The 17185-nt window shown below is 40.6% G+C and overlaps 1 protein-coding gene across 2 annotated transcripts in view; it reads right to left on the bottom strand.

The window, feature by feature from the left end:
* Positions 1–17185, bottom strand: part of LOC123996998 (guanine nucleotide-binding protein subunit beta-4) — a 43955-nt gene that overhangs the window by 24002 nt on the left and 2768 nt on the right. The window contains exon 1 of one of the 2 annotated variants that reach the window (XM_046300917.1): positions 5462–5659. The exons of the other annotated variant lie outside the window; for it this stretch is intronic. The gene's annotated coding sequence lies outside the window, so the exon portion shown is untranslated. Of the gene's footprint in view, positions 1–5461; positions 5660–17185 lie in introns of those variants that run through there. 2 annotated transcript variants of the gene reach the window in all.

Genomic DNA, 17185 nt, shown 5'->3' with positions numbered 1-17185 from the left:
GCGATCAATTCACAAATAGTGTCCAGGGCACAGCTGGGAGCTGAGGGTGGTCGGTAGCAGGCGGCAACAGTGAGAGACTTATTTCTGGAGAGAGTAATTTTCAAAATGAGTAGTTCAAACTGTTTGGGTATGGACCTGGAAAGTATGACATTACTTTGCAGGCTATAATTATATATAATACAACTACTGTTCAAAAGTTTGGGGTCACTTACAAATGTCCTTGTTTTTGAAAGCAAAGCACATTGTTTGTCCATTAAATAACATCAAATTGATCAGAAATACAGTGTACAGTCGTGGCCAAAACTTTTGAGAATGACACAAATATAAATTTTCAAAGTCTACTGCCTCAGTTTGTATGATGGCAATTTGCATTTACTCCAGAATGTTATGAAGAGTGATCAGATGAATTGCAATTAAATTGCAAAGTCCCTCTTTGCCATGCAAATTTACTCAGTCCCCAAAAAACATTTCCACTGCATTTCAGCCCTGCCACAAAAGAACCAAGCTGACATCATGTCAGTGATTCTCTCGTTAACACAGGTGTGAGTGTTGACACGGACAAGGCTGGAGATCACTCTGTCATGCTGATTGAGTTCAAATAACAGACTGGAAGCTTCAAGAGGAGGGTGGTACTTGGAATCAATGTTCTTCCTCTGTTAACCAGGGTTACCTGCAAGGAAACACGTGCCGTCATCATTGCTTTGCACAAAAAGGAATTCACAGACAAGGAGATTGCTGCCAGTAAGATTGCACCTAAATCAACCATTTATCAGATCATCAAGAACTTCAAGGAGAGCGGTTCAATTGTTGTGAAGAAGGCTTCAGGGCACCCAAGAAAGTCCGGCAAGCGCCAGGACCTAAAGTTGATTCAGCTGCGGGATCGGGGTACCACCAGTACAGAGCTTGTTCAGGAATGGCAGCAGCCAGGTGTGAGTGCATCTGCAAGCACAGTGAGGCAAAGACTTTTGGAGGATGGCCTGGTGTAAAGAAGGGCAGCAAAGTCCCTTCTCTCCAGGAAAAACATCAGGGACAGACTGATATTCTGCAAAAGGTACAAGGATTGGACTGCTGAGGACTGGGGTCAAGTCAAAACAAAGCTTGTCCGGAGAAGACAAGGTGAGCGCTACCATCAGTCCTGTGTCATGCCAGTAAAGCATCCTGAGATCATTCATGTGTGGGGTTGCTTCTCAGCCAAGGGAGTGGGCTCACTCACAATTTTGCCTACGAACACAGCCATGAATAAAGAATGGTACCAACACATCCTCCAAGGTGCAACTTCTCCCAACCATCCAGGAACAGTTTCTTGACGAACAATGCCTTATCCAGCATGATGGAGCACCTTGCCATAAGGCAAAAATGATAACTAAGTGGCTTGGGGAACAAAACATTGATATTTTGGGTCCATGTCCAGGAAACTGCCCAGACCTTAATCCCATTGAGAACTTGTGGTCAATCCTCAAGCGGCGGGTGGACAAACAAAACCCCACAAATTCTGACAAACTCCAAGAATTGTTTATGCAAGAATGGGCTGCCATCAGTCAGTATGTGGCCCAGAAGTTCATTGACAGTATTCCAGGACAGATTGCAATAGGTCTTGAAAAAGAAGGGTCAACACTGCAAATAGTGACTCTTTGCATCAACTTCATGTAATTGTCAATAAAAGCCTTTTTACAATAATTTCATTTCAGTATTCAATAGTAACATCTGACAAAAATATCTAAAGACAGTGAAGCAGCAAACTTTGTGAAAATTAGTATTTGTGTCATTCTCAAAACTTTTGGCCACGACTGTAGACATTGTTAATGTTGTAAATGACTATTGTAGCTGGAAACATTGATTTTTTTCTAGAATATCTACATAGCGTACAGAGGCCCATTATGAGCAACCATCACTCCTGTGCTCCACTGGCACGTCATGTTAGCTAATCCAAGTTTAGCATTTTAAAAAGGCTAATTGATCATTAGAAAACACTTTTGCAATTATGTTAGCACAACTGAAAACTGTTGTCCTGATTAAAGAAGCAATAAAACTGGCCTTCTTTAGACTAGTTCAGTATCTGGAGTATCAGCATTTGTGGGGTCAATTACAGGCTCAAAATGGCCAGAAACAAAGCACTTTCTTCTGAAATTCGTCAGTCTATTCTTGTTCTGAGAAATTACGGCTATTCCATGCTGTGTACTACTCCCTTCACAGAACAGCACAAACTGGCTCTAACCAGAATAGAAAGAGGAGTGAGAGGCTCCGGTGCACAACTGAGCAACAGGAAAAGTACATTAGTGTCTAGTTTGAGAAACAGACGCCTCACAAGTCCTCAACTGGTAGCTTCATTAAATAGTACCCGCAAAATACCAGTCTCAACGCCAACACTGAAGAGGCGACTCCGGGATGCTAGCCTTCTAGGCAGAGTTGCAAAAAAAGCCATATCTTAGACTGGCCAATAAAAATAAAAGATTAAGATGGGCAAAAGAACACAGACACTGGACAGAGGAACTCTGCCTACAAGGCCAGCATCCCGGAGTCGCTCTTCACTGTTGACGTTGAGACTGGTATTTTGCGGTTACTATTTAATGGGTGTGGGTGAAATAGCAGAATCCACCATTTTGAAGGTGTGTCTACATACTTTTGTATACAGTACCAGTCAAAGGTTTAGACACACCTACTCATTCCAGGGTTTTTATTTATTGATTTTGACTATTTTCAACATTGCAGAATAATAGTGAAGATGTCAAAACTATGAAATAACACATATGGAATCATGTAGTAACCAAAAAAAAGGTGAGATTCTTCAAAGTAGCCACTCTCCTCCTCTCCTGACTGCATGTGCTACATTGAAATAGAATGAATAGAACTGGCATCCTCATTCAAGTCAATGATGGCATAATGGGTGGACTGGCGGCCATTGCGAGTGTACCCATAGGAGCAAAGTAGGAAGTAAAAGCAGGAAGAGTACCCATCAATATGTGCTGTGATTTTTTTATTATATGAAACTCAACTGACATTACAGAGCCACATCAGTTAAACGGTAGACTCAGCGATATGACGTAAATTCAGAAAGCAAAAAGCATAGTGGGTCACATAAAAATGAAGACCTTTGTAGTGCAAGGCTCGGCTAAACTTCTCAGCTGTTTTGGTCTGAACCTACCATGCTCTAACAGCACGAAGCGAACCCAATGTACGTGGCAGATACTGCGTGTGACTGTGTGGGAGCAAAGTCTTGCATCTCACTCATCTCAGTATCTGCGGCACTGCTAGTGGCAAAGGTCATTTTGCTGTGTCTACCTTAAACATTACTTGAAATGACCATTTCTACATTAGCACGGCATGTAGACCGTTTACTTACGACACCTTGCTTGTTTCAGCAAAGGAGCAACCAAGTTTAAATCACATTAAGAATCCACGCTACCACAGAAACAACCACACCATTGCCAGGCTGTCCCGTCTTCAGTCAGCTGTTCGTTCCACCCCTCAAAAAATCAAATGATATATACATTTTTTTAAACATTTTATTATTATGGTTATGACCAATATTTTATTTCATAAAATATTCTTCATTCATAACCGTCAGTTACACAGTTATTTCGGTAATGGTGCCAGCCCTAAATGTATCCAGCTTTAAATTGAAGATTGAAATTCATTTTCAAAGTAACATTGTCTCTGGTGAATTGGTATTGCTGGCTGAATAGGACTTATGAATGGGTTTGATCTGATATGAGTTTTGTTTTAAACCACTGTAACAGGTGGGTCAAAAGCCATGGTTGTAAGAATGTTATTGTGAATGTTTGGAGTGTTAGATATTGGTCACGTCACACTGTGACAGAGTGTGATGTGAGTATGAAATGTCAGTCTTGTGGGGAATTAAACAACATTTTGTGTGTGTGTGTTGTGTGTGAGCAGGTGCGGTGGTTTTGGGATGACATGCATACATTTTTTAAACTAGGCAAGTCAGTTAATTACAATGACGACCTACACTGACCAAACCCAGATGACACTGGGCCAATTGTTCACCACCCTATGGGACTCCCAATCACAGCCGGATGTGATACAGCTGAGATTCAAACCAGGGACTGTAGTGACACATCGAGCACTGAGATGCAGTGCCTTAGACCACTGCGCCACTCAGGAGCAATCTCCAATAGGGTGATGCATAGTTGCCAAGAGGTGGACATGACTTAAACCTGTGTGAAGACAAAAGGAGACGTGGAAGCCCTACCAGGTGACAACTTGATCACCTCCCAGAATGACTATTCCAAACATCTGGAGAATTATAACACACGAATTGACTGCCCAGATAGGCTAATTATTTCCCGGACAAGCTGAGTATTTACACGGCAGTATTTACAAGTGCAGACATTAGAAAATGCATGCAGTATAGGATAGATGCATATCAATCATGATCTTCATATCTTCTCTAATAAATCATTTGCCACTTATCGCATAGCCACTGTAACAAGATACACCTTACTAAAACATACCCAGCATGTTTTTGTTCTATTGCCTACCCGATCACAAACAGCTACAGTATTACAGGTCAAAGTTTACATACTATGATAACAGATAGTGGTAATGCTGTTTACAACACTGCATTACCTCAACTGGTCTGGTCTGAGGCCTTATTAAAACATGTCATGATATTGTTTTAAACTGTATCATACTGCAGATGCACTGTATAAATAATAACTACAGCAAAAACAAACAGTGCGCTAGTTACAGAACTAGACAACAGGCGTATTGTAAGAAACTATAGGAAAATGGCTTATCATTTTAATGCGGATTGTGGATACAATCAGAGAGATATGATATATGAAAGTCCCAACTTTGTTACAATATTGTTACGTTGTAACAGCACCTCAACACTGAACTGGAAGGTTCTTCTCTGTTCTGACAGATTCTTGAACACGTGTTGCTTATATCTCCAAACCCATATCAATGATCGTGGCAGGTATTTAAGACAAAATATGCAGCAAATTAAGCAATATATGCGCCCCGTTACATTAGCAGGCTTGCTACAAGTTGCCGCTCAAATGAACAGAATGTCATCTATAATTGATAAATGTAAATAAAAAAATAAAAAGAATAAAAATGAATACCACCGGTATCTTGTTCTACATATCTGAATAAGGCTTCGTTATTATAATCGTGAATATAGTCTTATTAATCTATAGCCTACAGTAGGTCGTTTATTTCCGTCAGACGTGCAAGGCCGCGTTTCGATAACACCGAATCATCACCAATAAAAGCTTCGGTGAGAAAAACAGCAAGCCTTGAAAGATATATAAGTTGCTATTATGATGAACACTATTCAATATATGGGTTTTTTAATGTAATTCATATCTTAATGTTTTGCAACCTCAATGCAAAACAAAGGCCGATATCAAACCGTATTGTATAGGGTGTACCCAAAGCAGGAAATAAAAGCAAGAAAATGCCAAGAGGTTCAGCTCGTTTAAGCACACATTATTACCTGAAACTGGATTTTTTTGGGGACTGTCCACGTCGTTCCAATCGGTGTCACGATAGTCCGTTTTCACATGGCAAACATGGTCTCGGTTGTGAAAGAAATGTCAAGATAGCGGTATTAATTTTAAGACGATTTAACTGATTTAAAGGGCCAGGGACTCGCGCAACTCGGTCAGGATTTGACAGAATGTTCACCAACCAATCTAATCACCACACCCATGAGGAAACTGGGAACATGGCAACAGTGCGCCGAGGGGTGCACTCACAGAGATGTAGTGTGTTTTAATATGACCTATTTCTAAATCATGTTCAAACGTATTCATAAGACACGTTTTTACATTTATTTCCGTGAGTTTGCTCTACTTACTTAAGTGTCCGTTTTTCTTGTACAATAATGAGCAAATCAATCGTGTCGCAATAGCTTTGTTTTACCCACAGGAAAATGGTATTGTCTTTCCGCTCCCTCAATAAAACGAAAGAACGGAGTACATAAAACAAATAGGTACAGTGATGTGTGTGAAAAGCTATTGCAGAGGTCTGGATACATTTGATATTATTTTCAAAAGTTGACGGAGCTTTAACCGCCGACTGCATTTATTATTCCTGCATCATGTTGTATCGGTTACAGCTGTGGCTCTTGAGCCACACAGTGGATTGGGAAGGGAAGTGTGCAGTAAGAGGGGCGACAGAGTGCTTTACGATGACGAAATTCCAAAGTAATTCCGTGTTTACTTAAAACGTCAATCAGCAGTTGAAACAATATCAAAGCTGGTCCCCGCCTGTTAAGGGAAAGGCTGGGGTATGTGGTTGGAGAAATGTAACCACTCTCAAATTAATAACAGAGCTATGGATGTGAGGACGGAGCATCCATGATATCAAAATTATAATTTTAACCATGTTTTGAAGTGTTTGTTTACATTTGTAGTGTTTGTTTACATATGTAGTGTTTGTTTACATTTACTTTGTTTACAAACGTTGGAGTAAAATAAGTTAATATTATTGGTTCTGATGGGGTATGACCGTTGAATTAAGCTTATAAAATCAAATGTTATTGTTCACACATATTTAGCAGATGTTATTGCGGGTGTAGAAAAATGCTTGTGTTCCTAGCTCCAACAGTACAGTAGTATCTAACAATTCACAACAATACACACAAATCTAAAAGTAAAAGAATGAAATTAAAAAATATATAAATATTAGATCGGAGTGGCATTGCCTAAAATACAGTAGAATAAAAAACAGTATATACATATGAGATGAGTAAACCAGTATGCAAACATTATTAAAGTGACTAGTGTTCCATTATTAAAGTGCCCAGTGATTCCAAGTCTATGTACAGTTGAAGTTGGAAGTTTACATACACTTAGGTTAGAGTTATTAAAACTCGTTTTCCAACACCTCCACAAATGTCTTGTTAACCAACTATAGTTTTGGCAAGTCGGTTAGTACATCTACTTTGTGCATGACACAAGACATTTTTCCAACAATTGTTTACAGACAATTGTAGTTCACTGTATCACAATTCCAGTGGATCAGAAGTTCACATACACTAAGTTGACTGTACCTTTAAACAGCTTGGGATATTCCTGAAAATTTTGTCATGCTTTAGAAGCTTCTGTTAGGCAAATTTACATCATTTGAGTCAATTGGAGGTGTACCTGTGGATGTATTTCAAGGCCAACCTTCAAACTCAGTGCCTCTTTACTTGACATCATGGAAAAATCCAAATAAATCAGCCAAGACCTCAGAAAAAAATTGTAGACCTCCACAAGTCTGGTTCATCCTTGGGAGCAATTTCCAAACGCCAGAAGGTACCATGTTCATCTGTACAAACAATTGTACGCAAGTATAAACGCCATGGGACCATGCAGCCGTCATGCCGCTCAGGAGGGAGACACGTTCTGTCTCCTAGAGATGAACGTCATTTGGTGCGAAAAGTGCAAATCAATCCCAGAACAACAGCAAAGGACCGTGTGAAGATGCTAGAGGAAACAGGTACAAAAGTATCTATATCCACATTAAAAACGTGTCCTATAATCGACATAACCTGAAAAGACGCTCAGCAAGGAAGAAGCCACTGTTCCCAAACCGCCATTAAAAAAAACAGACTACGGTTTGCAACTGCACACCATCGCAACAGTGAAAAACAGGGGTGGCATCATGAGGTAGGAAAACAATGACCCCAAGCATACTTCCAAAGTTGTAACAAAATGGCTTAAGAACAACAAAGTCATGGTATTGGAGTGGCCTTTACAAAGCCCTGACCTCAATCCTATAAAACATTTGTGGGCAGAACTGAAAAAGCGTGTGCGAGCAAGGAGGCCTACAAACCTGACTCAGTTACACCAGCTCTGTCAGGAGGAATGGGCCAAAATTCATTGACATTTCACATTTAAACTTCTGACTTCAACTGTATATAGGGCTGCAGCCTCTGAGGTGCAGGGTTGCACAACCGTGCGGAAGCCGGCTAGTGATAGCTATTTAACATTCTAATGGCCTTGAGATAGAAGCTGTTTTTCAGTCTCTCGGTCACAGCTTTAATGCACCTGTACTGACCTCACCTTCTGGATGATAGCTGGCCGTGGCTCAGGTGGTTGATGTCCGTGTTGATCTTTTTGACCTTCCTGTGACATCGGGTGCTGTAGGTGTCCTGGAGAGCAGGTAGTTTGCCCCTGGTGATGCATTCGGCAGTCTGCACCATCATCTGGAGAGCCCTGCGGTTGTGGGCGGTGCAGTTGCCGTACCAGGGAGTGATACAGCCCGATAGGATGCTCTCAATTGTGCATCTGTAAAGGTTTGTGAGGTTTTTAGGGGCCAAGCCAAATTTTTTCAGCCTCCTGAGGTTGAAGAGGGGCTGTTGCCTTCTTCACCACACTGTCTATGAGGAAGGACCTTTTCGGATCGACAGTGATGTGTACGCTGAATAACTTGAAGCTTTCCACCTTCTCCTCTGCGATCACGTCAATGTGGATAGGGGTGTGCTCCCTCTGCTGTTTCCTGAAGTCTACGATCAGCTCCTTTGTTTTTCTGACATTGAGTGAGACGTTATTTTCCTGACACCACTCTCCCAGGGCCCTCATCACCTTCATGTAGGCTGTCTCGTCATTGTTGGTAATCAGTGTGATTAAAAATGGATGTAGCAACTGCAGATTGCTCATTTAATATTTATTATTATCCATTTTTTGAAGAATTTAGGAATACAGTGTGATTAGGCCTACACAATTTTGCAATTGATATGCAAAACATACACTATTAGAACTGGTGGAACCGTGGAGATCTTCAAGGAACCGTGGAGATCTTCAAGGAACCCCTGGAGTTCCTCAAGTAAACATTGCTAGTCAATGGTTCATATTTTCACCTTTGGTTAGTTGTCGGGGTTCTTGGAGGAACCTTTAATGTTTAAATGTAGAAAAGGGTTCCTGGAGGAATCCCGGACTGGAGGTGTCGCTTAGTAGAGGCGTGGCTTTCATAATGATATTTTAGGCCACACTTGGGCCTAAACGTCATCCCTGTTAATCTGTTATGTTGTATTGTAATCAAATGGTAAATATAATTCACCCAAATTTAAAAATTGTAAATGGGTTTCCTTATCCTGTAAACAGTTTATGGACAAATTATGACAGCAAATCCATGCTTCGGTTTAGTTTCTCTGGCAGTAAGCAAACGTAGCAGGCGTAGAAAGGAGTTCCAACAGCTGTTTTTAAGGGGAAATTGACGTTAGGTTGAAAATACTGTATCCCTGAAAACAGGATGTTGACGTTTCATCTGACTCCGCATAGGTTTCCACATTCTAATGTTTCAGCATTTGTGGCGCAACTCCCATTCAAATCATGGGAACGATATTAGCATTTTTCAAAAGTATCCAAAATGGATTGTGAAGCTCAACAAAGTCACTTCTTTATGTTTGGAACATAAACATTGTGATGACAATCAAACATAACACATGAACAGGAATGACATTTATGCCCACGGGTGGCTTAAAAAGATCTAACTCAATGCCACGCCCCTACTAAGCCACACCTCCAGTCCAGGATTCCTCCATGAACCCTTTGAAATGTTAAAGGTTCCTCCAAGAACCTCTCAACTAACCGAAGGTGTAAATATGAACCATTGACTAGCAATGTTTACTTGAGGAACTCCAGGGTTCCTAGAGTCACCACTAATTCTAAGAGAGTATGATATAAATGTATATTGTAGCGACCTTAACCAAACACCTGTTTGTTTGTTTTTTTGCATTTGTGGCACAAATCCCATTCAAATCATGGGACTGATATTTACATTTTTTGCGTTATTATGTCCAAATCATCCGAAAGTAACTCAAATTGATTGTGACTTGCGAAAAATTCTTATATCGGGTCCCATGACTTGAATGGGGATTTGTGCCACAAATGCATTTGGAAACAGTGCCAGGGAAACTAAAACCAAAGCATAGATTGCTGTCATACCTTGTCCGTAGACTGCTTACAGGGTAAGGAAACCAAAATGTAATTTTGGAATTTGGGTGAACTATCCCTTTAACACATCACCTAGCGACCTCATCTAGGGGTTCGTAACTCTTGGTGTAATAGTTAAAGTGTTGGTTTGACAGTCGCTGAACTTGGGTTTGAGTCCCGGTCCAGGCTACATCTCAAATGAGCTACAATATGATTCATCGTGTATACGTATTATGAATGGCAGCACCAGGGAAAGGTGTGTCTGGTCTCAGTCAGTGTATAGGGGGTAAATAGTAGAACAGGATTTCTCTCCATTAGAACGGCGCTGAATTTTTTATGGGGCCAATGAAAGAGAGCAAGTGGGACAGGCTTTTCCTAATCTCTGCGAGCGCTATAATCAATTAAGGGGAGATTTTTAAAAAATGCACAGCCCTTGTCTTCCTCTTGGAATGGCCAGATTAAGTCTAATTGAATTCACACAGCAGTAGATTACCCCAGAAAATCCCTTTTTCCTAAATGCATTATGGAGATTAGGATTACAATGACAGCTAATAAAGATCCCTGTGTTGTTGATTCAAGGATGTGGGCCTATGATGCAAGGTGATGTTCCAGTATGTTATACTGGAATATTGCTTTGACGTTTCACCTTTTAGACTGGTTTTGGACCCGTGCTAAACCAACAAATGTTTCTGGTTTGATATGCTGTGAAGGTCATTTAAATAAAGCATTAAGACTTTAAATGCAAACAAACAATTTTGTCAATTTATATCTGAAATCGTTGAACGGTTCTGAGGTCTGAACATTACCGCAACAAGACTGAACAAAGTCTATTCCCGTCAAATGTTAGTATTCTCACAGTTTCATAACAATGTCAATTACTCCTATATTAGCTGGTATCTCTGTAGTTTCTTGGAAAAAGAGAGGAGGTTGGTCACGTCCCCAGTAACACAACACAGGGCAAATGATGTCATGTCACTGTTTCGTTTGGACTCTTTTATCTGGGTGTATGGCTAAATGCAACCTTGTCCAATATTCTGGCCTGCCCTAATTTTGCCATATCTAAGCGTTGTAGAGACAATCCTCCAAAGACCTATCTCATAAACTGCTAAATATTACACTGACGACAACACAATAATGGTAATAACTCTGTAGTCAATAATACATTAATCTAATATCAAATTCATTTGAATATATGAAAACTCAAACCAGATGTATCCCTGTAATAATGGCAGGCCACTGCATTATACATTTAATTTGATACCAACATTCAAGTCAGTAAATTACAGGTGTAGGATCATAATTCGATCACTCTTTTGTTGCTGAGAATATTCCTGCGCAGCAGGAAATGCAGATGAGCTTTGCGATTTACTTAAAATTTCACTGAAAACCCACACTAACACTTTTTGTGTACCCTACTTTTGTCCAGCTACAGTGCATTTGGAAAGCGCTTGACTTTTTCCATATTTTGTTACGTTACTGCCTTATACTAAATTTGATTTTTTTAAAGTATGTCCTCATCAATCTACACCCAGTACCCATAATGACAAAGCGAATACAGGTTTAGACTTTTTGGGAAAATGTATTAAAAATAAAAAACAGAAACACCTCATTTACATAAGTATTCAGACCCTTTCCTATGAGACTCGAAATTGAGCTCAGATGCATCCTATTTCCATTGATCATCCTTGAGGTGTTTCTACAACTTGATTGGAGTCCAACTGTGGTAAATTCAATTGATTGGACATGATTTGGAAAGGCACACACCTGTCTATCTATATAAGCTCCCACAGTTGACAGTGCGTGTCAGAGCACAAACCAAGCCATGAGGTCTAAGGAAATGTCCGTAAAGCTCCAAGACAGGATTGTGTCGAGGCACATATCTAGGTAAGGGTACCAAAAAAAGTTTGCAACATTGAAGGTTCCCAAGAACACAGTGTCCTCCATTATTCTTAAATTGAAGAAGTTTGGAACCACCTAGAGTTGGCCGTCCGGCCAAACTGAGCAATCGGGTGAGAAGGGCCGGGCCTTGGTCAGGGAGCTGACCAAGAACCTGACGGTCATTCTGACAGAGCTCCATAGTTCCTTTGTTGAGATGGGAGAACCTTCCAGGACAACCATCTCTGCATTACTCCACCAATCGGGCCTTTATGATAGTGGCCAGATGGAATTCACTCCTCAGTAAAAGGCACATGACAGCCCGCTTGGAGTTTGCCAAAGGACTCTCAGACCATGAGAAACAAGATTCTCTGGTCTGATGAAACCAAGATTGAACTTTTTGGCCTGAATGCCAAGCGTCACGTCTGGAAGAAACCTGACACCATCCCCGCGGTGAAGCATGGTGGTGGCAGCATCATGCTGTGGGGATGTTTTTCAGCGGCAGGGACTGAGAGACTTGTCAGGATCAAGGGAAAGATTAACAGAGCAAAGTACTGAGAGATCCTTGATGAAACCCTGCTCCAGAGTGCTCAGACCTGAACCCGATCGAACATCTGGGTTTATTGTAAATGTATTTCACAGCTGTTTATATGGTGCAATGATTCTCTACATTATACATTGCTTGTTTTGTCACATAAATTGAATATAGGCTATCTATGCATTTTTTTGCAAGGGGGGAGGGGTGAAATGCATATTTTGACCCACTTTTCTTTCATGTTATCTTTGTTGCATTACTTGCTGGTTGTTACACGAGTTTGTTGTTCTGTCCTGAGCTTCTCTGTACAAATTAATTTATCAATCATTAAACGACAGGTGACAATAATCCTGAATTGGTAGAGCATGGCGCTTGTAACGCCAGGGTAGTGGGTTCGATCCCCGGGACCACCCATACGTAGAATGTATGCACGCATGACTGTAAGTCGCTTTGGATAAAAGCGTCTGCTAAATGGCATATATTATTATTATTATTATTATTATTATTATCTCTGGAGAGACCTGACAGTAGCTGTGCAGCGACGCTCCCCATCCAACCTGACAGAGCTTGAGAGGATCTGCAGAGAAGAATGGGAAAAATTCTCCAAATTCAGGTGTGCCAGACTTGTAGCTTCATACCCAAGAAGACTCGAGGCTGTAATCGTTGACAAAGGTGCTTCAACAAAGTACTGAGTAAAGGGTCTGACTACTTATGGAAATGTGATATTTCAGTGTTTTTATTTGTGATAAATTTGCAAAAAATTCTAAAAACCTGCCTTTGCTTTGTCATTATGGGGTTATTGTGTGTAGATTGATGAGGGGGGAGAACATTTTTTAAATCAATTTTAGAATAAGGCTGTAACATAACAAAATGTTGAAAAAGTGGAAGGGGTCTGAATACTTTCCGAATGCACTGTAAACGCCTAACCACCTATCAAGCAACATTATGGACTAAAACATTAAAATCCTGTTGCTGCAGGATTATTTTGCTACGATAATAATGATAAAAATCTGACGTCTTTATCAAGTCAATAAACTGAAATGCCTCCCAGTGAATTTATTTCTCTCATGCTTGGTAGTTGCTTCATCCAACAGATGTGAAAGGGTGAAATAGCAATGGCATTTAACATCTTAGATCACATCAAACCCCCCAACCATCTCATGGGTATCATCCACCACCTATTAAAAGGAGTTTATTAGCCAACTGAAATCAGAGTCAAGATGTCCAGCAAGCAGCACATCATTCTCCAATCAGGTCCCTTGGTTGATTGCTTGGCAACCAAAAGGAGAGGGAGGGAGCGAATTGACACTGTAAAAATAGAACATCAATAACTTGGTGTCCTGACAAAAAGAAACAGCAGAAGCTCTAAATAGTCTCAGAGCTCTGAACCAGGCACCCTGCCTGTACAGTATACCTCTATTGTTTTCCAGCCATGATTGACAGATACAGTAACACTTCATCAACACTTGGCTTGCTGAAATACTGTATCTGATAAAGGTGATGCATTGATATCCGTAATTTTAAAAAAAGTTCCTCTTGCTTGATAGAGTCATTGACATATGGTAAAAACTGTAGTGTAGGTAAAAGTAGACAAGGCCTACTTTAATAAAATAAATACAATAATAACACACACGCTATTGCAAATTAAGGCCAGGCTTCACATGCTGAAATTACATTTTTTGCATCTACCTATACATTTTGAGGTTTGTTTGTGTTTTGTCCCATTAATATTAGTATTTTCAAAAGGTTAACAGAAACATTTCAAAAACTTGATGGAAATGTATATTTTCTTTAGTTCATCATACAACTGTCATCAACATTTTAATTTTAATTTTATCCACTTTAAAGTGGACTTAGATCAATAATTTCGATTTGCATTTGAAGTACATGACTAATATTTTACAGATTGAAAGAATAATTTATCCACAATCTTTCTTTCAATCTGCTCTGGACAAGTTAGAGTGTCTTAACAAAACAAAACAAAATATTTAGGCGGACTTCATCCAATTTGTTTTTGCATTGTATGCAAATTTGTGAATATTTAATGAGATATCGCCTCAGTTGCATATTTTAATAAAATATTTCAGTTTTTTTTAATACAGACAGATTTCTTATTTGTGTTTACGTTCAACTGGAATACCGTGCATTCGGAAAGTATTCAGACCCCTCATCAACATTTTGTTCCAGCGTTATTATAAAATAGATTTAATTGCTTTTCCCCCTCATCAATCTAAACACAATACCCCATAATAACAAAGCAAAAACAGGTTTTTATTTTTAAAAATTACAAATGTATTACAAATAAAAAACACTGAAATGTCACATTTACATTAGTATTCAGACCCTTTACTCAGTACACTACCGGTCAAAAGTTTTTGAACACCTACTCATTCAAGGGTTTTTCTCTATTTTGACTATTTTCTACATTGTAGAATAATAGTGAAGACATCAAAACTATGAAATAATACATATGGAATCATGTAGTAACCAAAAAAAGTGTTAAACAAATCTAAATATATTTTATATTTGAGATTCTTCAAATAGCCACTTTTAGCTTTTATGACAGCTTTGCATTCTCTCAACCAGCTTTGAGGTAATCACCCGGAATTGGTTTCAAGTAAAATGTGTGCCTTGTTAAAAGTTAATTTGTGGAATTTCTTTCCTTCTTAATGTGTTTGAGCCAATCAGTTATGTTATGACAAGGTAGGGGTGGTATACTGAAGATAGCCCTATTTGGTAAGAGACCACATCCATATTATGGAAAGAACAGCTCAAATAAGCAAAGGGAAACAACAGTTCATCATTACTTTAAGACATGAAGGTCAGTCAATACGGAAAATTTCAAGAACTTTGAACGTTTCTTCAAGTGCAGTCGCAAAAAACCTCCAAGCACTATAATGAAACTGGCTCTCATGAGGACCGCCACAGGAAGAGAAGACCCAGAGTTACCTCTGCTGCAGAGGATAAGTTCATTAGAGTTACCAGCCTCAGATTGCAGCCCAAACAAATGCTTCATAAAGTTCAAGTAACAGACACATCTCAAAATCAGCTGTTCAGAGGAGACTGTGAATCAGGCCTTCATGGTTGAATTGCTTCAAGAAACACGAGCAATGTACATTAGCCCAGTGGAAATTTGTCCTTTGGTCTAGAGTCCAAATTTGATATTTTTGGTTCCAACCTCCGTGTCTTTGTGAGTTGAGCTGTGGGTGAACTGATGATCTTCACATGTTTATTTTCCACTGTCACCCATGGAGGAGGAGGTGTTATGGTGTGGGGGTGCTTTGCTAGTGACACTGTCTGTGATTTATTTTGAATTCAAGGCACATCGCTGCAACTTCCGTAAGGACTCGGGAGAGGCAAAGGTTGAGAGCCATGCATCCTCCGAAACACAACCAAGCCGCACTGCTTCTTAACACAATGCACATCCAACCCGGAAGCCAGCCGCACCAATGTGTCTGAGGAAACACCGTACACCTGGCAACCTGGTCAGCGTGCACTGCGCCCGGCCCGCTACAGGAGTCGCTAGTGCGCGATGAGACAAGGATATCCCTGCCAGCCAAACCCTCCCTAACCTGGACGACGCTGGGCCAATTGTGCGTCGCCCCATGGACCTCCCGATCGCGGCTGGCTGCGATAGAGCCTGGGCTCGAACCCAGAATCTCTTGCCTTATACCACTGCGCCACCCGGGAGGCCCTGAGGCACACTTAACCAGCATTACTACCTCAGAATTTTGCATTGATACGCCATCCCATCTGGTTTGGGCTTAGTGGGACTGTTATTTGTTTTTCAACAGGACAATGACCCAACACACCTCCAAGCTGTGTAAGGGCTATTTTACCAAGAAGGAGAGTGATGGAGTGCTGCTTCAGATACGTTTTTTGGTTACTACATGATTCCATATGTGTTATTTAATAGTTTTGATGTCTTCACTATTATTCTACAATGTAGAAAATAGTCAAAATAAAGAAAAACCTTTGAATGAGTGTTCTAAAACTTTTGACCGGTAGTGTACTTTGTTGAATCCCCTTTGGCAGTGATTACAGCCTCGAGTCTTCTTGGGTATGACGCTTGACCCACCTGTATTTGGGGAATTTCTCCCATTCTTCTCTGCAGATCTTCTCAAGCTCTGTTAGGGTGGATTCGGGAGTGTTGCTGCACAGCTATTTTCAGATCTCTACAGAGATGTTCGATCGGGTTCAAGTCGGGCTCTGGATGGACCACTCAAGGACATTCAGAGACTTGTCCCGAAGCCACTCCTGCCTTGTCTTGGATCTGTGCTTAGGGTCGTTGTCCTGTTGGAAGGTGAACCTTCGCCCCAGGTTTTCATCAAGGATCTCTCTGTACTTTGCACCGTTCATCTAACCCTTCGATCCTGACTGGTCTCTGCCACCGAAAAACATCCCCACATCATGACGCTGCCACCATCACGCTTCACCCTAGGGATGGTGGCAGGTTTCCTACAGACGTGAGGCTTGGCATTCAGGCCAAAGAGTTCAATCTTGGTTTCAACAGACCAGAGAATATTGTTTATCATGGTCTGAGAGTCCTTTAGATGCCTTTTTCCATGTGCCTTTTACAGAGGAGTGGCTTTCGTCTGACCACTCTACCATAAAGGCCTAATTGGTGGAGTGCTGCAGAGATGGTTGTCCTTCTGTAAGGTTCTCCCATCTCCACAGAGGAACTCTGGAGCTCTGTCAGAGTGATCATCGGGTTCTAGGACAATTCCTTCGACCTCATGGCTTGGTTTTTGCTCTGACATGCACTGTCAACTGTGGGACCTTATATAGACAGGTGTGTGCCTTTCCAAATCATGTCCAATCAATTGAATTTACCACAGGACTCCAATCAAATTGTAGAAACATCTCAAAGATGATCAATGGAAAC

Source organism: Oncorhynchus gorbuscha, linkage group LG02 (assembly GCF_021184085.1).
Source record: "Oncorhynchus gorbuscha isolate QuinsamMale2020 ecotype Even-year linkage group LG02, OgorEven_v1.0, whole genome shotgun sequence".
Classification (NCBI taxonomy): Eukaryota; Metazoa; Chordata; class Actinopteri; order Salmoniformes; family Salmonidae; genus Oncorhynchus; species Oncorhynchus gorbuscha.
Note: the sequence above shows the minus strand (reverse complement) of the source record. Positions and strands in the feature narration are given on the sequence as shown.